Source organism: Magnolia sinica, chromosome 5, assembly GCF_029962835.1.
Source record: "Magnolia sinica isolate HGM2019 chromosome 5, MsV1, whole genome shotgun sequence".
Taxonomy (NCBI): Eukaryota; Viridiplantae; Streptophyta; class Magnoliopsida; order Magnoliales; family Magnoliaceae; genus Magnolia; species Magnolia sinica.
This window is the reverse complement of record NC_080577.1, coordinates 46,641,499-46,667,903: the sequence shown is the minus strand read 5'-3', so window position 1 is coordinate 46,667,903 and position 26,405 is coordinate 46,641,499. Positions and strand designations below refer to the sequence as shown.

Sequence of the window (26,405 nt, the reverse complement as noted above, 5' to 3'; positions counted from 1 at the left end):
ATTATAGTGGTTCATGTGTGTACACCAACTATTCGCAAACAGCCACACAACTACTCCACTCCCAATATCCACACCCACGGGATATTGTCTTTCACTCAGAAATAAGGTTTTCCAAGGTTTACCATAAAACCTTCACAATTGTGTTTTTCAAATGGGCTTACACAATTACAAAAAACCCCACAACGAGTTTTTCCTAGCTGAATCTCACAAACCAAAAATGTAAAAATTGAAATTGTACTTATCTGAAGATTATTCTTCCGATGTAGCCCAGTAGAACCAATTCGATGTATACGTAGATGTACAATGTCTAATTTCACAAATGAAAGGGTTCTAAGTTTAAACGATTTTTAAATTAAATTAACTTGGGTTAGCTTGATTTGATTTTGATCTCATAAGGGTAAATCACAATTTCCCTTTTTAATACATTAGAGTTGAATAAAGAGATCATAAAATATATAAAAAAAAAATCTAAAATGAGTAAGTAATAGCTTCATAATTACAAGGACTTATCTCTCAGAGTGATGGCTTAATTAGGCTTGGAATGAATGAATAATTCTGATAAACGTCCTCTATTTATGGGTCAAAATTTTGTTCCCTCAATTGGTCTAAGGGTTGGTTCGACTGGTCGAAGCATCAACCAATTCTCAAAATTTCTGGTGTGATAAGATAAACTCCTTACTCGACTGGTCGAGTGGCTTGCTCGACTGGTCAAGTGGCCTACTCGACTGGTCGAGTGAATAAAAATTAAGTTGTTGGAGTTCTAGTCAAGCCCTGTTCGACTGGTCGAGACTATTCACTTAACTAGACGAGTAGTGTGCACGACTGGTCGAGCCACAACCAAAAATTCTCCAAATTCTCGACATATCTTGGACTGGTCGAGCCAATGCCTGGACTAGTCGAACAATGACTAGGACTAGTTGAAGAAAAGCCTATAAACTTATACATTTACCCAAATTCAATATGCAATTAACATGACCTAGCTTATGGTCAATCTAGGGTCATCCATACCTTAAATGTGAGTATGAAATATTGAAACATCATTTGCTTCGGTAACTCATTTATCTTAAAGCATGTGAAGCTTAACCTCGTATTCTTAACCTTGATCTTGTGTTCTTATGCTTGACGTAATGATCTTGAAATATGAGCTTGAGTACTTAAGACTTGAGCTAGAGGTAATGAACTTGAACTTGAGCTTTGAGCTTGAGATAAACTTTGTGTTCTTGTCCTTGAGCTTGTGTTGGATCTTTGGCCAAGTTCTTCAACTTGAAAATGTAGAAGAGTTGACGATGGTGATCTTGAAGGTGAACTTTCCATCTTATCATAACAAGATATTGACTTTAAGTGGTTTGGCACAACAAAATTTGACAATAACAGGTGATCAAATTACAACATAGCACTTACAGATTTTGTCCCAATTTTCAATACAATCAATCATCCTTCGATGCCATCAAATTTTGAAGTTCATCTTCACTGTAATCGAAAAAGTTGGATATACCTAGATAGCATGCTAGGCAAAATGTTCCAAATTTTCAATGTAATCGAATAGTCTTCGATATCATTGATAACTTACTCTCAATGTGATCGAAGGTGACTCGATTTCATCGATGAACACTTAGAGAATATTTTGTGTAGAGGGAGTGCCCTTAGTCGATTCAATCGAAGTGGGTTCGATGCTATCGAAATTTGAATTTCGATGTCATCGAACTCTATTCGATATAATCGACGATTCTCAATAGATGATCATTTTGTTGCTAGACAGAATGGGCCTATTTTTTTAAGTAATCTAACCATGCTCGATAGAATAAAAAATGTCTTCGATTGCAAATCGATGCAATCGATTTTTCCTATATAGTTCATGTTTACTCCTCTAATATTCTAAGTGTTCAAAACTTAAGCTTACCAAAGATGATTTAAGAATTGTTGAGGGTAAGACTAAGTTAAATGGGGTCATATACCTCAAGGGTTTGGTTAGAAAAGTGAGGCTTTGTTTACCTGTGTGGTGTGCTCGAACTTCTTCCTGGTTGAGTTCTTGATCTTGTAATCTTTAGCTTAGGACTCACTCGTAGGACTGACTCAACACTCACATAATTTAACAAACCAGGGCACTTTCAGACAATGGGAAGGCTAACATATCTGACTAAGATGTTACGCGGTCTACCTATGAGATATGTGAGTCTTCCTGGGCTGCCGAGGAGGGAGTTGAGTTGTTGACCATGTCTCGTGGAGTACTTGATGATGTGGCTATAGGGTAGGGCGGCGTGGTGTCAGTTGACATCAAGATTCCCCTTAGTCAGTTCCCAGCTTCATAGACCGTGTTTGCTGACTTCCTTCAGGAGGATGTTTTCATTGATCTTTGCGACGAGGGGAAGTCTCACTTCGATGAGCCATTAATTTTTTTTCGAGATGACGGTTATCAATGGCGTTCTTGTGCACACTTGTCAGCTCCATCCTCGTTTAGTCTGCTCTGATTAGCTACTGAAAAGGAGAGCTAACGATGCCCTAGATGGGGGGTGAATAAGACAATGCCAAATAATCAAAATAAAAGCGATATATATATATATATATATATATATATATATATATATATATATATATATAAAATACAAAATCTCAATCGCATAAGTATTGAAACCTTGATTCCAAATAATTCGTAGGACAACCTTCACCTAAAAATTAGGCATGACAACCTTATTTCACGAATATCTCTAAAATCAATATTTCAAACTAGCAAGAGAAGATAAAATAATTATAGCATTCACCACAAGAATTAAATAATATCCACCACAAAAAAAGGAAATAAACATTCATCATAGATGCACAAGGAGTTATAGTGATTCGATACTTAAAACAACCACACCTACTCCACTCTCAAAATTACTACCTTTGTTATTTTGGCTTTCACTATAACAAGGTTTTCACAGGTTCACCTTAACAACCTAATACAGTTCCTTGTGATTTTCACGGGCTCACCATAATAAAACCCCTTTTGTGATTTTGATGGGTTATCACAAAGAAAAACCCACTTTGTGATTTTCATGGGCTATCATAAATCAACCCATTGAGATTTTCATAGGCTATCTTAGAAAAACCTAAATGAAATAAAGTAAATAGCATACTTATCTTCAAATGTAGATTCGAAAACACAGTAGAAGCTTGTAGCAAAGGAACTTCTTTCTTAAATGTAAAGGAGGCAGTATTTGCTCAAAAGAAAGAGTATAGGGTTCTATAGATTTTTAGAAATAAAAAAAATCTAAATGTTACTTGATTCAATACTCTTTAGAATAAGATTGAAATGATCTTTGAGAAAGGGAATTGAATAAGGTAAAAATAAATTATAAATACCACGTTATTAGCTTGTCGAGGACTTGAGCTTCTCTCTCACTTGTAAAAGGTTCAGAGTGATTTTTTGTGGTTATTTACAATGAGACAAGGCCTCTACTTATAGCCAAAGATATTGGAAATTCGGCTAGCCTAAGAATAGCTTCGGCTGGCCGGATTCCACTGGATTCGTTCCAATGACTATCGGATTGCACGGGATAAGATTTATCTAAAATTTGGTTGGCCAAACATCACAATTTGGTTGGCCGAATTCTTGCGAATTCTACAGAAATGCATTGCTGGAATTTGACCTGAACTCACTCGGGCTAGTCGAACCAAAACTTAGGCTGGCTGAATTTTCGAAAGAATTTGTTATTTTGCCCAAACTTGAAGTTATGTTAACCGAGGAAGTTATACTAGCCAAACCAAAAGTTAGGCTAGCTGAACTCCAGAGTCAAAACATTATTAAAAACCTAAAGTTAGTGAATTTTTGAAAGATCCTAACCAAAGGTCTTTCTAGGGTTATACCACTTGTGTTTTAGCAAATACATTGGACAACTTGTCTTGAACTTTGACTTGATCTTGTCTTGAAATCAAGCGACGACTACTTGTGACAATATGCCAATCTTGAGCTGATCATAAGTCGATCTTAAGCTGATCATAAGCTAATCTTGAGTTGATCTTTAGACATGTAGAGTAGTTGTGATTCCATACTTGAAATATTTAGTTGTGATTCTAACTTGAAACACTTTTGTCTTACGAAATTTGACAATCCATGTGTCCTAAACATATAAGCACTTACAATCTCCACCTTTATCAATTTTGTGACAAAACACACAACATATACAATACATCCACTAACGTTCATGATCACAATCATTCATAAGATTGACAATATTGAAGCTGCCCTATGTAGATTTAATAATCATCCTTGTAATCCTCGTAACCAACTGTGCTCAACTAATGCTTACATCAATCAATAGCATGTAGCTCCCCCTAAGAAATACACATATACTATGCATAACAAAAAAATATGTAGCATAATAATTTCATAATCATGGCATATACTAATTTCTCCCCCTTTTTGTCACAAGTTGACAAAGGAAGAATAAATCATATGATATAGTAATAAGCATAGTTGTCAAATATAAAATCTCAGGACTATTAGGAAAGATATAACATCAAATTAAAGAACATTGTATAGGACAGTGAAAATAAAAATCCATACATCCATAATCTAGCATAAAGATAAATCATCCAAACATCCACAATATCCAAGCAAACCATCCAAATATTGTTTAGTACAGATCCAAGTAAAGAAAATAAGCAAATCTACCTCACTCCAACCCCGAAGAGGATGGTGTTGGCATCGAAGGATCATTAATCCTCAAACTCTAATTGAATTAATGGAGGCACTTTTTCATGTACTTCATAGTAGATTTTTGAGTTTGGGATAATGATGTCTTAGATACTTGTAGAGCATTAACTTTCTCCTCTAATATAGATAACATATCATTAAATTGAGAGGGATGATAGTTAGAGTCAGCTGGATCTTCTGAATCTTCTAAGTCATTGAAGATATCATCCATGTTAGTGTCAGCCTATTGAGGTTCTTCTTGATCTTCTCTTTGTTCCAGTAATGGAGTGAGGTTCATCATATTCAAATTTGAATTATTGGAGGGGAGCTCGTATTCTGGCGCTTCAAACAAAGGAATTTGGACATTTTGGACATTATAATGAAATGCAAGAGAAGACATAAGATGTCTAAATGTAATCGACCTATGCTTAGGATGCAAACGAAATTGAATATTAACATAACAAATCAAGGAAGGTAAACAAATACGTATACCCGTGACAATGACATGGAAGACACGAAGAATAAAGGGAGTAAGATCAGTCTTATTCCCAGCTCTAGGATACACATTTAATGTAAAGATGCGATGCAGGATGGGGTATTTGGAAAATAATTTGTTGGAGGGCAAGTTGTTACCAGATCACCATTTCGCATTGAAACCACACAATGCCATTATAATCTCTTGTTTTCAGTGTTAGTCATTTTCTCTGAAAGCGTTGCGATACGTATTCCATCATCTACTATGTCAATGTCCATTAAAGCAGAAATAGTGGAAGGCATAATGATGATTGTCTCCTCTAAAAATTTAATTGAGAAAGTTAATTCATTAAGAGAGATATCACAAATTGAGGCAAACATGTCTTACACAACGGACCGATAAGCCATCCCACCCTAATGCAAAATCTTTTCCCATCCAAACTCGGAAAGGATTTCTACGAGACCAAAACAAGCGATATGGCCTACATTCACTGATCTTTCTATGATAATACTTCTTGGGCAAAAATCATGAATATTTTTTGGGTCATCCTTCGGTAAACGTAATGACTGTACACAAAGAGGGATCGATCGGGAAGATGAACCAGCTCGTGCCTTACATGTAGTTATTTTAAATCTTCCTTCCATTTAATAGCACAAGAAAAATGCAAGGAAAATGTATATTAGATTTTAAGGAAAACCTAACAAGAAAAAGGGTTTCAAGATGAAGAAAAACTATACAAACTTGAAAATCTAGGAATGGACAACCTAAATCTTGAAGGAAAATGAAATAAAACTACTTACAAGTGAGTTGAGATGATGAGTTAGCTGAAGGAAGCATGGGCGAGCTGAAGAAGTAGAAGTGGAGAATGAAACATTTAGATTCCAATGATTCATCCCAAGTGGAAATCACACCTCTTCTTTTAGATTTATCCTTGTTAGGACATTGAAGCTAGATTCCCAAATTTAGAATAGTTGAAGCATTGGGTGTCTTTAAATTATGATTTTCAAAATTTTGAATTTCCTTTTCTCTTGTCAAAAGGTTCTTGAAAATTTGTTCTATTTTTATTTTTAAAAATTCTATAAAACATTTTAGCTAACGTTATCATATTATCCTCATTCTCATCATCATCAAAATTTACATTTGTACCTTTGGATTTATATTTAGAGGATTTGGGAGCTGTGGACTTGTTTTTAGGAGCTTTAAAATTTAGCTCGTGTGTTTGTAGAGATCCAACTAATTCCTCAACCTTTAAAGTATCGGTATCCCTCAATTCTTGTATAGTAGTAACTTTTGAATTGAACTTGTCAGGAAGTGATCGCAGTATTTTTGCACAAACCTTGTTTTCAGAGATTCTATCTCCAAGACTCTACATAGAATTAACTATGTCATTTAGTTTCGTATAAAAATTCATGAATGACTCAGTTTCTTCCATACAAATTTCCTGAAATTTGGTTGTGATGATTTAGATCTGAGATTTTTTGACAATGTTAGTTCCTTCATGTGTCATTTCAAGAATATCCCATGCTTGTTTAGTTGTACCATAAGAAATAATTCTTTTGAATTTATCTGGTGATAGAACACATGTTATTACAATTAAGGCCTTTACATTAGCACTGTTTTCAATTTTCTGAACAGTCGTCCGAAAAGTATAAGCAATTTCTTTCATGGACGTGGTTCCATTTTCAACTACTACTTCCATCATAAGAGAGATCCATTATGTTATGGTGACTTGTCACACACTTTCATTAATATATTTGAGAAAAATCCTCATTCTGGCTTTCCAATAAGAATAGTTTGAGCCATCAAAGGGAGGTGGCCTGGTAATAGATAAAATATCAAAAATTAACATTTAATAGCTCTGGATCTAGCTCTAGGAGGTAAATCCCAAAAAGAGCAACCCGCTCTGATACCACTTGAAAGGACGAGTTATAAATGTCCTAGAGGGGGGATGAATGGGACAATACTAAATATTTCGATATAATGCAGAATAAATAAACAATTACTCTCAATTGCTTGAGTATTGAAACCTTATTTCATGACATCTTTGAGATCAGACTTTTAAACTAGTAATAGATAAAAATAAATAAAGAATTCACAATAAAAGATATAATCAATCGCAACCAATGCTTAAGGAGTTATAGTAGTTCAGTGCTTAAACCCACACATACTCCACTCCCAAAATCATGACCCTCGTAATTTTAGCTTTCACTATTTCAAGGTTTTCACGGGATCACCTTAACAAACTGATACAGTTCTTATGATTTTCACGGGCTATCACAACAAAACCCAATTTGTGATTTTCACGAGCTAACCATAAAATAATCCGCTGAAATTTTCAGGCTATCTCAGAAAAAACCCAAAATGAAATAAAATAAATACATGATACTTATCTTCAGATGTCGAGTCAAAGATGTAAAGGAAGCTTGATTACAGCGATCTTCTTTCTTGAGAATTTAATGAAGCAGTATATGTTCAACATGAAAGAATATAAGGATCTAATGTATTTTCAATATAATAAACAAAACCCTAATTGCTGCAATTTCTATTCTTTGAATCTAAGTAGAGTTTAGATGACTCTCTCAAATGCAATTGAAACTAGCTTGAAAAGGATAATAAAATAAGCTTAAGAATTAAAATCATCGCACAAATAGCTTAAGGAGGGCCTTAATTTCTCTCTGACTTTGAAGAGGTTTTTCATAAATTTTTCGTTATTGAAATGAATGAGAGAAGGCCTCTATTTATAGCCAAGGGATTTGGAAATTCGGCTGGCCTGATTTTTGGTTCAGTTGGCTGGATTCCAACGATTGTGTTCCAATGGCTCTCGAATTTCACGGGATAGCGTAATTTAAAATTTTGGCTAGCCCGAGCCGAAATTCGGCTGGTCGAATACAGGGTTCAAATGGCCAAATCTCACTGAGATCTAAAGATTTACATTGCTGGAAACTAGACCGAACAAACTCAGTTTGGCTGAAAAATCAAGTTGGGCTGGCCAAACCCAGAGTTGGGCTGGCCGAACTTGTCATGGAAAAAATTGGTCTTGTTGTAAACTTGCCTGAATTATGTTAGGTTTTCCAAAGATAGTTAGGGTGGTCAAACTTAAAGTTAGGCTAGCTTAACTCCAGTGTATTTTACTTTATATAAATTATTATTACAGTCATATTTGAAGAATACCTAACCTAGGGTCATTCTAAGGTTATACCACCTGATGGTTGACATATACAGATTGCTTCAGTATTGAACCATGCAAAGTCTTTAAGGCTTGAGATGTTAAGTCGGTCTTTAAGTGATCTTCATGAGTTGCCGACGAATACTGAAGTGTGCTTGTGATCCATACAGAACTATGAAATTTAACAACACTAAGTGTAAATATTATGTTCTTAGAGATCGTGAAAACTTAGGAAAATTTGACTGTAACAACGATGAAGGAATTTTTCTAGGATATTCTTTTAATAGTCGTGCATATAGAGTTTAAAACCTTAGTACCTTGACCATTCAAGAATTAGTCAATGTGGTTGTTAATGACTAACCCACTGACAACTCGAGTCCTGTAATTGATGTGGATGGGGATGAGGGTCCAAGCCAGATAGGTAAATCTAATGAAAAACCCTCCTCTCTAAAAGCGTCTTAACCTTTGGTTGACTTACCGGTTATCAAGGATCATCCCTTAAATCAAATCATTGGAGATCCTAGTACCAATGTTAAAACCAGGAGACAACTTAAGACTATAAACATTCATCTTTGCTTCACCTAAAAAATGGAGCCAAAGAATGTTGTAGAAGCTCTGTAAAATGAATTTTTGATACATGCTATGCAAGAAGAGTTGTAACAATTCGAAGAAAAAAAATGACGTGTGACAATTGGTACCTAGGCCACAGAATACAACTATTATCAAAACTAAATAGATCTTTAAGAACAAATCAAATAAATCTGGAAATGAAATTAGAAACAAGGCTAGGTTTGTTATGCAGGGCTACTCTCATATTGAGGATATTGATTTTGATGAAACATCTGCCCCGGTTATGTGAATTGAATCTATCAAGATCCTTATGTCCATAGCGTACTCTTTAAAGTTTAAATTATTTCAGATGGATGTGAAAAGTGCCTTCTTGAATGGTGTGCTAGAGGAAGAGGTCTATGTAGAACAACCAAAAGCATTTGTCGACCATACATATCCTCATCAGACATATAATTGAAGAAAGCACTTTATGGCCTTAAACAAGCCCCTCGTGCATGGTACGAAAGGTTGACTCATTTTTTGATCGACCATGATTTTTCTAGGAGGAGTGTGGATAAAACACTTTGTTCAGAAGACTGGGGATTCTATTTTTATAGCCCAAATTTATGTGGATGATATAGTTTTTGGTTCCACATGTGAGGAGATGGCTCACCAATTTGCCCACTTGACGCAGTCTGAGTTTGAAATGAGCATGGTGAATGAGGTGATTTTTTTTTCTAGGATTACATGTCAAATAACTCAAATGGCACTTTTGTGAGTCAAACCAAGTACTGTAAGGAATTAGTAAAAAGATTTGGGCTTGAGTCTGGGCAAACTCATCATATGCCTATGAGCACCACACTAAAGCTAGCTAAAGATATATTAGGAAAACGTGTGGATCAAAACCTATACCAAAGTATGATCGGCAACCTCCTTTATCTCACAACTAGCAAGCTAGACATAGCATTTAGTGTAGGGGCACGTGCCTGATTTCAGGCTGACCCTAAAGAATAACATTTAACTGTTGTGAAAAGAATTATTAGGTATGTGGCTGGGACTACGGATTTTGGCCTTTGTACCCATTTAGTACTACGAAAACAATTGTGGGGTACTCAGATGTTGATTGGGCTGGGAACATAGATGATCGAAAATCCACTAGTGGTGGTTGTTTTTACATCGGGAACTGCTTAGTATCATGGCATAGCAAGAAGCAGAACTCTATCATTCTATCCACTGCGGAAGTCGAGTACATTGCAGTCGGTAGTTGTTGCGCCCAACTCTTATGGATGTAGCAAATGTCGACAGATTACGGGATTAAGCATGATACGATGACACTATTCTATGATAAGACAAGTGCCATTTGATTTGACTGAAGTGTAACAAAAGTGTGCGATTCGGAAGTCGACTGAAAGTCAGTGCAAGTTTTTTCTATTTAAGAAGGTGTTCTAAACTTCTCTAAATATGAATTAGGGCTTAGGAGAGAGAACAAGTAGCAACAAAGATTCCATGGAGTCGTTCTTCTTCTTCAATCCTTTAGTTCTAGTTTGCTTTTCATATTTTTTTTCTTTTATTTTTATTTAAGATGTTAGTCATGCTCGACTAATCCCTTAGTTAAGGCTATAGGATGAACCTTTTGATGGATATTTGATATGTAATTTATTTTCAATAAAAGTTTCAGAGACTACCTACAACCAATAAGAACAAGCACACCATCTTGCATGATTTTTTCTGTTAATGTAGGTAATATAGACTTCAAACTAGGAGTGATCCAACTCCTCCCTAAATTTTATAGACTCGATTCGAAAAGTCCATATCTACATCTCAAGGAATTCGATGAAATTATAGTAACCTTACATTATAATAATGTCTCCCAAGAAGTAATCCAACTTAAGTTATTTCCCTTCTCTCAAAAGGAGAGAGCCAAGTCATGGTTCCACTCGTTGAGATCGTACTTAATAAGCATATGGGCTGAAATGACCCGGGAGTTCCTTAAAAAGTTCTTCCCAATTCACAAAACCAACACTTTAAGGCGTGCTATCATGAATTTCTCCTAAAAGGAAGACGAGACATTCTTTCGATCTTGGGAGAATTTAAGGAACTCTTAGTTACATGTCCACACCATGGATATGAAATTTGGCAAGTAATTAGTTTCTTTTATGATGGACTGAACTCAAATATATGCCAATTTGTTGAGATAATGTGCAGTGGTGAGTTCATGACCAAGGATCCCAAAGAGGCATTAGATTACTTTGATAGGTTGGCTGAAAACGCACAATCATGGGATACCACCAACAAATTAAGTAATGGCAATCCTACACCTAAAGAGAAAGGGGGAATATACGTCTTGAAGGAGGAGGGTGATGTAAATGCTAAGATTGCGGGTCTTGTAAAGCCCGTATCCTAGACCGTACCATTCCTTAGACTCTCATGATCCTCCCCGTTGAATTCCGGCAACCCGCAACCTATAATCTGTGTTTGCGCGCGACCCTAAGTCGCATCCTGTAGATTTGAGTTGACTTGACCTGAGACTTGTTCCATTGCGACTGCGCCAAGACTTATACCATTGCGCACCAATGCGATACCCAGGTTAGGGGTTGCAGGCCCGCATTTATTTCAAGGAAACGCCGCGCGTTGCAAATCCCGAGAGAATCTCTACCCAATCTATCACATCAATGAATCAAGTACAAGCCATCACTCACCCATACCTCTCTCTTCACCAAGTCAAATAAACTCATACCTAGCCATTCCTTTCTTACCAACAAGTTAAGGCAACTCATACCCTATGCCACCTCATGTACCCAAAAGTCAATAAAGCCCATACCCTCCATGTCACCTCCTCTTACAATACCCCTTTCCCTCTCATTCTCTCTACCATTTCCAAGCAATCAAGAGAGAGCCAACGTCCAAGCATTCCAAGGAGAGAAAATAGCCAAGTATGTGGCCCACTTTCCACCCCAAAACTCTCAATCCAACCCTTCAATCCTCATTTTCCACCATTAAAGGTTTAGCTTGGGAGCTAAGGAAGCCAAGGAACCAAGAAGATTAGCAATCGGTGGGTGTTTTTATAGGATTAGATTTGTATTTTGATGATGAGCCAAGTGAGGCCTACCGATTGATGGTATGAATCTCACTTTGGACCCTAAGTGTGGCCGATGGCCCATCATGATTCATATGATCATTCCATGATGGGGTCATTCTCCATGGACCCCATCATGATGTTTATTTCTCTCATTTATGGAAAGGTTATCTAGACCTTGCATCTCTTGGTGGGAAGGGATCTCCACCATTGATTTTTATGATTTAGGGCCCATATGATTTGGGACCCATTTTGATGTATGTATTGTATTTACATGGCCCACCTAGAGAGGGCTCATAGTGGCAGAGTCCCTCCCCTCCATTGCACGTATTTCTCTCTCTCCTTCTCTCTCTCTTTTTTCGTGTATGATGGCCTACGTTGCAGCCGCCTTGCTGCCGATTTGGGCAAACCCTGTCTGAAGGAAAGCACATATATTAACTTGATGCAAAGCAGTGGGCCACATGTACATGGACCCCACCTGATGCATGTGTTATCCACGCCGTCCGTCCAGCAGGCAAGGCTCGCCTTGCTACTGGACTGATCATCCGGCGGGCAGGCCCACTTGCCTAAATGGCCCGGATGAAGGGACACCATAAATATCAACTTTATCTTTAAAAACTAGTGGGCCACCACGTGGCCCCACCTTGATGATATGCGTTATATATCCAGTTCGTCCAACAGTAGAGGCTAATGGACTGTGTGAAGGGAAAACACATCTATTAAAAATAATAATGATAATAATAATATATATAATATTATATGTGGTGGGCCCCACGTGGGACCCACTTGATGTAGAAGCGGATTGGATGGAGTACCATACCACAGCTATATGGCTGCTATTTTGACATCACCAAGTCCTGTGGGGCTGACCATGAGGTTTGTGCTATATCTACACCATCCACTGTCTGGACGGTGAGACCCACCTAGCACGTGTGGTGTCCACACGGTCCAGCAGATGGGACTGTGGGACCCATGTAATATGTGTTTCATCCCTGCCGTCCAAATGTGTAAGATGGTAGGGCCTGCTGTGATTATGGGTCTATCCACACTGTCCGCATGTGGATAGTGTGACCCACATGATGTAGGTATTGTATTCACACCGTCCATCCGTTCTGCTGGACGTGGCCTCAACTTAGTGCTTGTGTTTCATCCAGACCATCCAAAATGGTGGGACCCTTACGTGATGCATCAGCACCATCCATCTAGACGGTGGGACTCCACCGTGATGTATGTATTTTATCTGCATTATTCGGACCTAACGATGGGACCCACTAGATGTATATGTTGTATCCATACCGTCCAAATTATTTGTAGAGATCGTTTTATGACATTACAAAGAAAATGAGATAAATCTAAATTTTAAGTGGGACCCACCATTATGTATCTTATCCACTCTGTCCAGTCCATGGACGTGAACCCCACACATGATGTAGGTGTTGTATACACACCGTCCATCTATGGGGCCCACACGTAATGCATGTTGTATACACACCCAATGGTCTGGACGGTGGGGACCTCGCGATGTTTGTGTTTTATATCCATGCCATCTGTCCACTTTGCTGGACGCAGGGCCACCTGCCATACGTGCAAGGTCATTTGTCATACGTGTAGGCCCACCTGCTGGCCATACAGGGCCACCTTTTGTACGTGCAGGGCCCACCTGCTGGCTGTGCAGGGCCCGCCTGCTGTATGCAAGGCCCACCTGATGTAAATGAGGCCCATGCAATGAGGCCCAATGAGATGTCTATATGGCCCACGTGATGAGGCCCAATATGATGTATATGAGGCCTTTGAACAAGGCCCAATGTGACGTATTTGATACCCATATCATGAGGCCCGATGTGATGTATACAAGGCCCATGGATGTGGCCCATTGTGACGTATTTGCAGCCCGTGTATGAGGCCCATTATGATGTACATGCGGCCCGTATATGAGGTCCATTATGATGTATATGCGGCCCGTGTTTGAGGCCCAATGTGATGTATATGCGGCCAATGTAATAAGGCCCATTGTGATGTATATGCGGCTCGTGTATGAGGCCCAAGTGATGTATATGTGGCCCTTGTGTGAGGCCTGATGTGATGTATATGATGCCCTTATATGAGGCCCAATTGTGATGAGTGATTCCACCATGATGTATGTGTTATATTCACACTGTTCATCTATTTCTTCAAGGTCATGAGCTAGGCCCACCCTAATTTATGGGCTATATGCCCATCATGGGGCTACCTTGTGAGGCCCATCATGATGTATGTGTTACATGCATGATGTGCATCCATTTCCCTGATTTATATAAGGGTCATGGGCCCCATAGAGAGTTAGATTCAAAACCCAAGTGGACCACACACTAGGAGACAATAGTGGTTAAATGTCCACCGTTGAAATCCTCCCTAGAGCCTGTTATTAAGCCCATTACCTTGGGAGCAATGATGGTTAAATGTCCACGTTGTAATCTCCTTAAGGCCCATTATTAGGCCCATTCTCATCTCCTCTTATCGGGCTTACCCCAAACCGTTGGGCCCCCATTGATGATTATATTACCCACCTTCCATTATTAGGCTATCCCAAACCTTTGGGCCCTCATTGATGATACCATCTCACCCCACCGGGTAAACCCAAGCCTTTAGGCCCCCATCAATGCTAGTGATACCCACCTTTCCCTTGATTAGGCTATCCCAATCCGTTGGGCCCCCATTTGATGATGGTGCTTTACACCATACCTTGTAAGATTATCCAAACCTTAAAGCCTATCTTGTGTTCACACCAAGCCTTCCATAGGAAGTGTGGCCCATTTAGATACTTGTGATTGCCCAAGTTAAGTGACCATACCCAAGGTCCACTTAGGTGTTGTGAGGGCTACCCAATCTGCTTGGAAGGACACATAATCCTAAATGTATGGACCCCATCAAGCCACCTTGTGTACGTATCAGGCTCCCCATAGGAAAGCCCAACTTATTACATGATAGAGAGGGTGGGGAAGCTCACTTGTTGTACATAGATTCACCCTCTTAAACTTACCTTGTGGTACACCCACTTGACTCACCCCATTAGACATATCTTATCCTTGTATCCAGTTGATAGGACCTCGGTGTCACGTATATATCATCCACACCATCCATTTACTTCTTTGGGACAAGTGTGAGGCTTATCCTTAATGTTAGTACACCATCACCTCTTGCCGTAGATGGAAGAATATGTGGTACCGGATTCAGTATATCCACTGTGTAGACCTATCTCAATGTATGGGTTAGATCCGCCGTCCTTTCAGTGGACCCTGTCTTGGGATATATGATATATTAGTACCTGAGAGTCTAATGTCAGTCTAATGTATGACATACCACATAGACTCCTATAGTTGTAGTAGAAGGGGCATGTCATTTAGCTCCTACTCTTTTTTTTATGTGATATATCGGTTAAAGCTGATTATTGTTTATATCTGATAATCATGCTAGTGTACATAGTCTAGTAGGACACACTGAGAACATGCTAGTATTACATCATGACACATATTCATATGTATCATTTATATGCCTGTTGTAAGGAATGTTTGATCATAGCATTACTATTGAGCTGAGATATTTAGGGGACTCCCTGCGAGACGGAGTTGCCCCACATGAGTGCAAGGTATGCGCAGGTTTGATGCATGACTAGATGGTATGACTCATGCATCTCACATTTTGTGATATGACCACTATTCACCCTAGTGACATCAGAGTTGTGGCCTCCACAGGCTTGTTGTGGATGGCCAGATGGTACACCGAAAATGTTTGGTTCGAACATATGGGCACGTTAGTTGTCTGTGGGTGAAAGTCCCTAAACCTCTGTGGCTAGGAGACACTCTAACGTCTAGACCGAGTGGATACATGAGCGCATGAGGGCCGTATACCATTAGGCCACATCTCTCACTGTGTCGTGATCGGTTGGAAGGGGGAGTGGCCTTATCCGCCCGAGTGAGGGAGCTGTAAGCTAGGCTGAGTTTGACCAGCTCATAAGTAGGTTCATTACCGATGAGCCGGGCCGATATTGGTAGGTGGGTAGTGAGGTCTCTTTCACTCACTTGGTTGCGCGGCTAGGGAGGCGGTGGCTAATGTGGAGTGTACTAAATTCTGGTGATGATCCCAGAGATATACGGTACTGATATGTGGACTTATTGAGTAGGAGTTGTGTACTTAGCATCTTATTCATTCATTCATTCACTATCCACTCGGACTAGTGGTGCTCAACTAGATCATTATGTGTACCCTCGCAATGGCCATGATTTTGGTTGGGTACGTGACTAACCTGAAATCAAGTGTTTACCACATTGTGTCTAGCTATCCAAATCAGGTATGGGCCAGATTGGATAGAAGTCCCTTGTGATGTACCCCACAACTTGCGATACTATGTATTATCATCCCGACTTCATACTCCAACTTGGTCATTTCTTTCGCACCACACATTGCATTGTATCCTCAGCACATCACATTTGGTTTACTATGCTTCTATATTGCCTAACCTGAATAAGGTTGATGGTATTGTGGACTCGCCAGGATCTACATATTTCATTACGTCCGCGGCATATGGCATTTTGGGTTGTTTCTGCATTTATATGGCCTAGATGAGGTTAATGGTATTTGTGGCTCGTCAAGAATTACATATTGTATTGCATCCTTGGTATTTAATATTTGGCTCATTATGACACTGCATTACATACTCTGATATTGAATGACTTTAGACTTACCAGTATTCTGCTTGCGCTGATATTTGTGTGTTTGGCACTTATCTTGTGTACACACTTACACCACCTTCTAAGTTTTCTATATGCTTATGCACGACCGTTGCGTGCAGGTGATGTTAGGTCGTAGCAGCATTAAGGCAGAAGCTTATGGCAGATCACTTTGGAGATTTTGTTATTTATGTATTTCTCTTTCAACATTGTACTCGAATGTTTATATTAGTGGATATGTGTTGTTGATGTTGTCATTTGTGACTTAGTTATGCTCCTTTACAATAAAAAAATCACACTGAAAATCCTCCTTGCAGGATCGCAGGATCGAAATCTAGCGTATGGGCGCTGGAAGCCAAGAATGGGGTACTACGGAGGCTGTCGGCGCTGGATTCAGTGATTGGGAATTCTGTGAGCCCGGTTTCCAAGTTTGGGGCGTGACAAGTCTTACTTAAAAAGTTGATACCATAAAACTCAGGAAAGTGGAAGCAGTCTAACCCACCAATGTGGTTGTTGAGAGTGCTTGTGGCATATGTGAGCGATGCACACCTTATTAAGGATTGCTCTACAATTCCAGCTTTTCATGATGTGTTGCAAGCTCAAGTAAATGTCATGAGTGCTTAACAGTGTCCATTCTGTGCACATTTTTCTAACACATAATCCAAGTTGGCGGAATCATCCCAACTTCAGTTGGAAAATGGGTCAACTGCCAATGCTAGCGCTCCTCCCCAAGTGCTTCCTCCCATACCTCAAAGCGCACCACACGTGCAACCACAAAAGAGGACCCTTGAGGACACGCTATAAGAATTCATGCAATGAAAAATGTAGTTCAACCAACCCACCATGCAAGCCATAAACGATCTTAAAATGTCAGTTTGTAGGAATCACACTTGACTGTTAGAGAGAGAAGGGTATTTCTAGCCCAACCTCAGCCTAACCCAAAATAACAATATGAGGTAAATGATTTTAATCCTCCTAACCCACATGTGGACAAGCCAAATCCATCACTACTCTTAGAAGTGGAAAAGAAATTGACAAGACTATCACAATGAAGGCCTTTTATGCCTAAGGATTCAGATAAATCTAAAGACGGTGACGTACCTAGTGCCGCTCTACATGACAAAGAGCCGAAGTATGAATACAAGCCCATGGTGTTGTTTCCCCAACGTCTTCTTTCATCAAAGTGCCCATCTGAAAATCAGGACATTTTAGAGATTTTCCAACAAATAAAAATCAACATTCCCTTGTTGGATGCGATTAAGAAAATTTTGTCTATGCCATGTTTCTTAAGGACTTTTACACGATTAAATGTAAATTAAATATGCAAAAGAAGGCCTTCTTGATGGAATAAATGAGCGTTATCATTAAACAAAACACTCACCTAAAATATAAAGAACCTAGCAGCCTTACGATCTCATGCAATATAGGGAATTTTTGGATTGAACAAGCCTTGTTAGAGACTTAGGAGTAAGCATTAACCTCATCCCTACTCAATATAGGAACAATGGCTTGGTGAATTAAAACCCACCAAGACGACCCTACAATTCATTGATTGATCCATTCGTATACCGAGGGGAGTAGTTGAGGATGTGTTAAGCTAAGTCGATAAGTTCTACTATCCGATAGACTTTATTGTCTTGAACACACAGTCGGTTATCAATGCTAGCACTTAGATTATGGTCATTCTAGGACTCCCATTCCTGGCCACTTAAAATGTAATAATTAATTATCGGAATGGGGTGATGAAATTATCCTTTCGAAACATGATATTGGAGGTCAATGTGTTTAACCTTTCCAAACAACCAGAGGATGTAGATGAGATCCATGAGATAAACATAATTGACACACTTTTGGAGGATGAGCTTATTTTGATTACAATATTTGATCCCTTAGAAGCTTGTCATGCTCATTTTATCGATTACGATGATCACATGATATTAAATTTACAGAGCGCACTGTTAAATTCTACACTGGTACACGAAACTAACCAGTGGAGGTCATACTTTGAAAAATTGCCTATAATTGACTCAAAGCCTCTACCGTCTAGCATCGAGGCACCAAAGATTGATCTAAAGCCTTTATCATCTGAGCTAAAATATGACTATTTAGGTCAAGATGACACATTTCATGTGGTTATTTCCTCACATATAAAAAAAGAACAAGAGTTTGAATTGATTAAAGCACTCTAAGAACATAAAAGAGCCATTGGATGGTCAATTGCCCATAACTAACTCAAAGCCTCTACCGTTTAGCATCAAGGTATCGAAGCTTGACCTTAAACCTTTGTCATTCAAGTTGAAATATACCTATTTATGTCAAGATGACACATTTCCTGTGGTTATTTCCTCACATATGGAAAAAGACCAAAAGTTTGAGTTGATTAAAGTACTCAAAGAACATAAAGGAGCCATTAGATAATCAATTGCCCCTAACTGACTCAAAGCCTCTATCATCTAGCATCGAGGCACCGAAGCTTGACCTAAAACATTTTCCATCCGAGCTAAAATATGCCTATTTAGGTCAAGATGGCACATTTCCTGTGGTTATTTCCTCACATATGGAAAAAGACCAAGAGATTGAGTTGATTAAATTACTCAAAGAACATAAAGGAGTCATTGGATGGTCAATTGCAGAACTTAAGGGAATCAATCCCTTGATTTCTACTCACCACATACACATTAAGAAGAATGCTAAATCCACTCGAAAACTACAATGCCATTTAAATCCAAACATGAAGGAAGTGGTTAAAGCTAATGTGTTAAAACTATTAGATGTGGGTATCATCTACCCAATTTTCAGTAGTCAATGGGTAAGTCCAACTCAACTGGTTCCTAAGATATCCGAAATCACCATCGTCCCTAATGTGAATAATGAACTTATCCCAGCCTAAGTTACAACCGGGTGGAGGAATTGTATTAATTATGGGAAGTTAAATACTATGACAAGGAAAGACCATTTTTCTGCTTGGCTGGTCATTCCTATTATTGCTTCCTAAATGGCTATTCAGGATACAACTAAATTGAGATTACCCTCGAAGACCAAGAGAAAATAACATTCACATGTCCATTTGGCACTTTTGCATACAAAAGGATGTCATCTAGTCTATGTAATGCCCCCACCACATTTCAAAGATACATGCTTAGCATATTTTCTAACATTGTGGGGTAAATTCTCAAAGTTTTCCTGGATGACTTCTCTGTTTTCAGTAGTACATTCAATGAGTGCTTAAATCACTTAAGATTGGTTTTAACTCGATGTGAAGAAAAAAACCTTATGCTTAATTGGGAGAAATGTCATTTTATGGTTTAAAAGGAAATTGTCCTTGGGCATATCATATTGTCCAATGGAATTGAAGTAAATAAGACCAGAATCGACTTAATTGCCAATCTACCATCACCCAAAAGCATATGTGAAGTGTGTTCCTTTTTAGGACACATATGATTCTACAAGTGATTCATAAAGGACTTTAGTCATATCTCTTGTCCTTTATGTAATCTCCTTCAAAAGGATGTATTATTTGAGTGTGACAAGGCTTCCCAAGAAGCTTTCACTACGCTTAAAGGTGTGTTGACAATCGCACCCATCAGGGAACCACCCGATTGGTCCATGCCTTTTGAAATCATGTGTGATGCTAATAACTGTTGTTGGGGTGGTGTCAGGACAAAGGAAAAAAAAAAAAACAAAACAAAAAAGCCCTATGTGATCTATTATGCAAGTAAAACTCTAAATGGTGCCCAAGTGAATTTCTACACCACAAAAAATGAACTTTTAGTCATGGTGTTCACTTTGGACAAGTTTAGGTCTTACTTGATTGAGTACAAAATCATAGTTTTTACTAATCATGTAACGCTTAAGTACCTTCTTGCAAAGAAGGATGCTAAGCCCCGTCTTTTGAGATGGATCCTTCTACTCTAAGAGTTTGATTTAGAAATAAGAGATAAGAAGGGAGTAGAAAATGCAATGGCTGACCATCTCTCTCACCTTGTTTTTGATTTCATGGAGACGACACCTACAAGGACACATTTCCTGATGAACAACTAATTCTAGCTTCTTCTCTACCTTAGTTTGTTGATATTACAAATTATCTTGTTAAAGGTGCGATACTAGCTCAATGGATTGCGCAAGATAAAATGAAATCGCTAATGTAAGAAATTTTTTTTGGGAAGATCCTTATTTGTTTAAATATTGCCCAGTTCAAATGATTAGGAGATACATGCCCGATGATGAACAAACTAGAGTAATCTCCTTTTGTGATTCATATGCATGTGGAGGACATTTTTCAACAAGATAAACCATTGCGAAAATTTTGTAGTGTGGTTTTGACCATCCTACAATGCTTAAGGACACCAATGTATTCTGTAAATTATGTGAGAAGTGTTAGAAGCTAGGGGCGATGCCTCATAGAAATGCAATACCTTTGAACCCAATATTGATTGTTGAAGTATTCGATTGTTGAGGCATTGGTCTCATGGGACTGTTTCCCTCATCCTTTGGATAAATCTACATTCTTCTACCCATTGATTACATTTCAAAATGGGTAGAGGCTGTCCCATGTAGAGCCAATGCGATTTTATGATTTCTGAAGAAAAATATTTTGTCTAAATTTGGAACACCCACAACCGTCATAAGTGATGAAGGCTTTTATTTTTGTAATTGGCCTTTTGAAGCTCTAATGAAGAAATATGGCATTACACATAAAACAAGTACCCCCTATCATCCACAAACAAGTGGTAAAGCTAAAACTTCGAATAAGGAGATTAAACATATTCTGGAAAAAATAGTAAATCCTAAATGCAAGGATTAGTCTCTTAGACTATCTGATGCATTATAGATTTATCGTACGACTTTTAAATCCCCTATTGGTATGGCACCCGATAGACTCGTCTCTGGGAAGGCTTGCCATCTTCTTATGGTGTTGGAACACAAAGCATATTAAGCTACCAAGAAATTCAATTTTAATCTAGATAAGGCTAGCTAGTTGCGTAAACTCCAAATAAATGAGCTACAGGAGATATGGAATGAAGCATATAAGAATAATCAGATATACAAGGAAATGATGAAGATATTCCATGACAAGAGTATCTTCAGGAAGAATTTTGAGCCATATTAGAAAGTCCTCTTGTCTAATTTGAGGTTACATCTTTTTCTAAAAAAGTTGAGATCTCGATGGACCGGCCCATTCATTGTTAAAACTGTTTATCCTCATGGAGTTGTCGAGATAGAGAATTCGAAGAATGGTGATGTGTTTAAAGTTAATGGACAAAGATTAAAACCGTTCATTGAGAACTTTTCTCCTGAGAACATGTCCATACCTCTAGAAGATCTTGTCTACCAGGATTCATCTCCTAGTTTAACGGAGATCATTTCCCTTGTTTTCCTAGGAATTAGTTTTCTCTAGTATAGTAGGATGTTTTTTTTTTTGTTTGTTTTTAGTTTTTAATTGCTGAAGCATTGATCGAAAAGTTAGCAAGCCACATATTTGTCACCTCTCAGGTACTTTTTCACCCACTCCTCTTTATTTTTGTTGATCTCATGTAATTTATATTGCATACCTTTTATACATTGAGGATAATGTAGATTTTGGGTTGGGGTGGGGTTTCTTTCGGTAAACTCTTTAATTTGTGTGTAAATTTAAATTATTTTTGGGCTAAATTTTGAATTTAAAAAATTTTCAGAATTAGAAAGTTTTAAACACTGATTGAGTCTTGAATTTTCATGATTCACATCACATCTAGCTTACACTTCTAGGTTTAAGTCTGATATTGTAGTGTTAGCTTGATGATTATCGAGAGTGCTAGGAACCAAGCTTAGAGAACTTGTCCGTCATGTTCAATAGAGAGAGAGAGAGAGAGAGAGAGAGAGAGAGAGAGAGTTAAAAAAATTAGGTACATCAAAAAGAGTTACCTATTGAAAATGAAAGAAGTTTTTTTTTTTTTAAGAGACAAAAAGAGAGTATAATAGTGTGAAAGCTATTGATAGAAAAAATCAATATAAACTAGAAAGTACATTGAACAATAAAGCAAGTTTTGATTTAGGCTTGGGTTGATTTGATTATTTCGATAGATTGTCAATGAAAACATGAAAGTAAAAAAATTGAACCTCTAGTTGTGTTGAGTCTAGATTTCACCATGCACCATGAATCTTAATGTTTGGAATTTTTTTAGTATATGACTAATGCTTTGAATTCAATTTAGGTATTTACTAAGTGCTAGAGTTTAGGTGGATAATATGTTTAACAATGGTGCACTCTGGAACTTTATGATTGGATCATTTTTTAAGAATTACTTGCGTTTACATAAACAATTCTTTTAAGATTTTTTACTTTTGATTTGAAACTCTTTCGCATGTTTTGCTTTGGACTAGCAAAATGTTGGTTGGGGTGTGTGTTGAGATTCAAATATTGCATATTTATCCTCTCATACGCATTATTTTTTCCATGCATTCAAGTACAAAATTGATCTAATAACATATGTTTTTTGCATGCGAGGTGATTTCAAAACCAATGAAGAATACGTGCTTAAAAAGACAATTTAAAGCCCAAAATCATGAAGTGTGGAGAATTAAAGAGTTGAGGACGCTACGATGAAGATTTCAAATCATGAAGATCCCAAAAAAACAAGTGCCGAAGATAGAGAAAAGTTTGGAAAATCAAGTAGTCAATTAATAAAAATAATAGACTGTTTGATCCCATCGAATGTAGGTTCGGTCCGATCGAAAGTGCCAAAAATAGTCCAGTAACAAGTAATAGATTTCAACCATAATTTAGCTCGACTGAAGGGCTATTCGGTGTGATTAAAGTAATACTCGGTGCAACCAAAAGGTGGTTTGGCCTGATTGAAAGGAGTCGTAGTTCAAAGATTTTTTTTTTTTTTTTTTTGAGAAATTCGGCTCCAATTGAAGGAATGTTCAGCTTGCTTCGGTGTGACTTCGATCTGAACAAAGTTGCTCATCAATGCGACCGAAGCGTAATAAAATTACGTAATTTTGAAGTTGATTCAAAGTCGGTGCGAGGTTTTTCTATTTAAGGAGTTGTTCTAAGATTTTCTAAGCACAAATTAGGGCTTAGGAGAGAGACGAAGTAGCAATTCCATAGAGCTGTTCTTCTTCAATCCTTCAGTTATAGTTTGTTTTTCATGTTATTTTATTTTATTTTTGTTTAAGATGTTAGTTTTGCTTGGCTAATCTCTTAGCTAAGGCTAAGATATGAACCTTTTGATGGATATTTAATTCATTTTCAATGAAATTTTTTAGGTTTTTGTGTTGAATTGTGATTGGATGTGATTGAATTCCTAGATTGGAGAAGAAATGAATATATAAAATTGATTAATCTATTATCTCCTCCGGGTACATTAGATGCTTTTGATTCCTTGCGATTGATTGCCTAGATCTTCATGAGAGATAAAACTTATCTTAATTTTGATTTATGTTAGATATTGTGATTAAATTTACTACTATATCTTTTGATTAGAACGAATTGGAATATAATTCTAGTTAAGTTATCAACTCGAGAAGACGAATTTGATTCAGAATTCATTGATTGGGGATTCTTGGATCCTTAGTTATTTTTTTAAAAATCCTTTTAATTCCTTTTCCACTGGATTAAAAACTCAAAAAATCATTTAGCTTTCATTGTGTTCTCACCAATTCCCTATAGACGATCTTGGTCTTACTGAATTTATTACTACAACACAATCCTGCACTTGGGATTGCCTAACAGTGAGATGATTTACAAGGATTGTCATATAGTTCATGGTAAATTGACATGTTCATTCAATGGTTGAGACTATTGCTATATTAAAAATGTCAAAGGAAAGCTTGAAAGGCATATCATCACCTTAGGGTTAGGGTTCCTCGGCTCCACCATTGATTCGGGCGCGACTTGTAGGAAGTGGTTCCTAGGCCTAAAAATCTGGGAAAACCCAAGATACAACTTCGATTAGGTGCTTCTACATTGATTTTCCCCACATTATGACTTCAATCAGGGTTTTGAAAAGGGTTTATTAACCTTGGGATTCAACGATTGCTTAGGGCAGCAGAATGCGATCCGAATCCAAGGCTCTAGCAACGCTGCGCCTCGTGCTTGACTTCCGCTCGAAGCCGGGCAACGCTACACAACGAGGGGGCTCCAACCCTGAATAATTTTATAACTTAACGCGAGCTGTCGGTCAGATTGGCAAGACTGTTGTTCGGATTGACAGGAATCGATAGTCGGTAAGTTGGACCGACAGTGATGAAATTGTCCTATTTTGAGCTTGGTCCACCATTCTTTGGTCCTAAGGGTTATGTGGTGGGGCTTATCAACAATTCTAAGCTCAGAAACTCTAGTTTTGGTGAGGGCAAGTGTGAATGTTTGACTGTCTGGATGCTAGAGACCGATCGCATGTATCTCATTAATCAATCTTTGATTTGAATATTCAATTTGATGTGCTTTTAGGTTACGCTCTTCCTAATTGGACATCTTGGCTAATGGATTGGGGATCCAATGATTCGAGTCTAGCAAGGGCTAGCGTTTGACCTAATTCATTGATGTACAAGATCAACTTTCATCATGGGTTCCCAAGTTTAGGGCTTCACTTACGGACTTTTAGTTTACAGGTTTTAAACATATGCACATTTAGTTTACAGGTTTTAAACAAATGCACCTGCACGTGCAAACGCGTGTGGTTATACACCTATTTGAAAGATTCTCCTGTCTCTTCGAATCCATTACTTGAGGGAGGACCTCCTTTCTTTCGAGGAAGAGGTGCTGCCTCCGCCTATTACGTAAGGGGCCGGGTGGGGCGGATCATGACACATGACCGGGTAATGCCTGAGGACATCCAATACTTGGGTATCGGATGGACTAGGGTGTTACACTCTTTTCAACATTTATTCATACATTTCAATATTACTCTCATTTTTATCAATTCCTTTTAGCGAAAAATTTCAATGAAATAAGTACATGTATGATCAATATATTTTTAATAATATATATATATAAAAAGCACATTAAAAAAATGATAAATTTTCATATTTAATAATAAATGCATACTTATCTCAATTCGGATATTCCACCAAAAACAAAGATCTGGCATTAAGTTGTTTTGATACCACTGCCTAAAAGAGTGGGTCCACGTGATTTGACCGTCTACACGATATGGAACAATTGCAAAAGCCAAAGATAAATGGTGCAAGTCCAACTGCCCACCTAACCACTGCAGGAGCACATGGGCCTGATCACCCCTCTGATTATGCAGTAAAAATGACCTTGAATTACAATCAATGGTTTATATGGTGTTAGGGACAAACATGATTGACATATCATATATATATATTACTAGCATATCTACTTTTTTCTATGAACTATCGGAATTACAGAATTACTTACCCTCGTCGAGAAAAGCTTTTCAGGGATCCAAAGATAAGGGATGTGTTTGGATGGTATAAGAACTATCCCTATATAATCCAACGTCTTCCGTATCTCTCCCTCATCCAAAATTGTATTTCAGATTCAATTTGAATTTAAAATTTTGAAACAAATTACCGAAAGAGAGAAGTAGGAAAGATATGTGGGACCCACCCACAAGTGGTTGCCCATAAGTGGGCCCCACAGGCCTGTGTCCAACATGTTCATGTGTTCGGGACTTTATAAACAGTTCAGGTTGATTGATTGCAATATCCAAATGAGCCAATGCAACTAGAAGCACTATTAAGTTTTGGCACTCCAAGAGCATTCCCAAACAAAAAATCACTAAAACAACTGTTTTTTAAAAATTCCT

At 37.9% G+C, this 26,405-nt stretch overlaps 1 long non-coding RNA gene across 3 annotated transcripts; it reads right to left on the bottom strand.

Moving 5' to 3' along the window:
* Positions 1-3,900: 3,900 nt before the first annotated feature.
* On the bottom strand, positions 3,901-24,972 carry LOC131246015 (uncharacterized). Of its 3 annotated transcripts, none has more exons than XR_009171098.1 (3): positions 24,653-24,968; positions 24,482-24,556; positions 3,901-4,314 (listed from the first exon to the last, which is right to left on the bottom strand). It is a non-coding gene; the product is annotated as an uncharacterized LOC131246015 (long non-coding RNA). The 3 variants fall into 3 exon arrangements; XR_009171099.1 differs by lacking the exon at positions 3,901-4,314 and adding an exon at positions 4,324-4,944 and having other exon boundaries at positions 24,653-24,972; XR_009171097.1 differs by lacking the exon at positions 3,901-4,314 and adding an exon at positions 5,048-7,594.
* Positions 24,973-26,405: the final 1,433 nt, after the last annotated feature.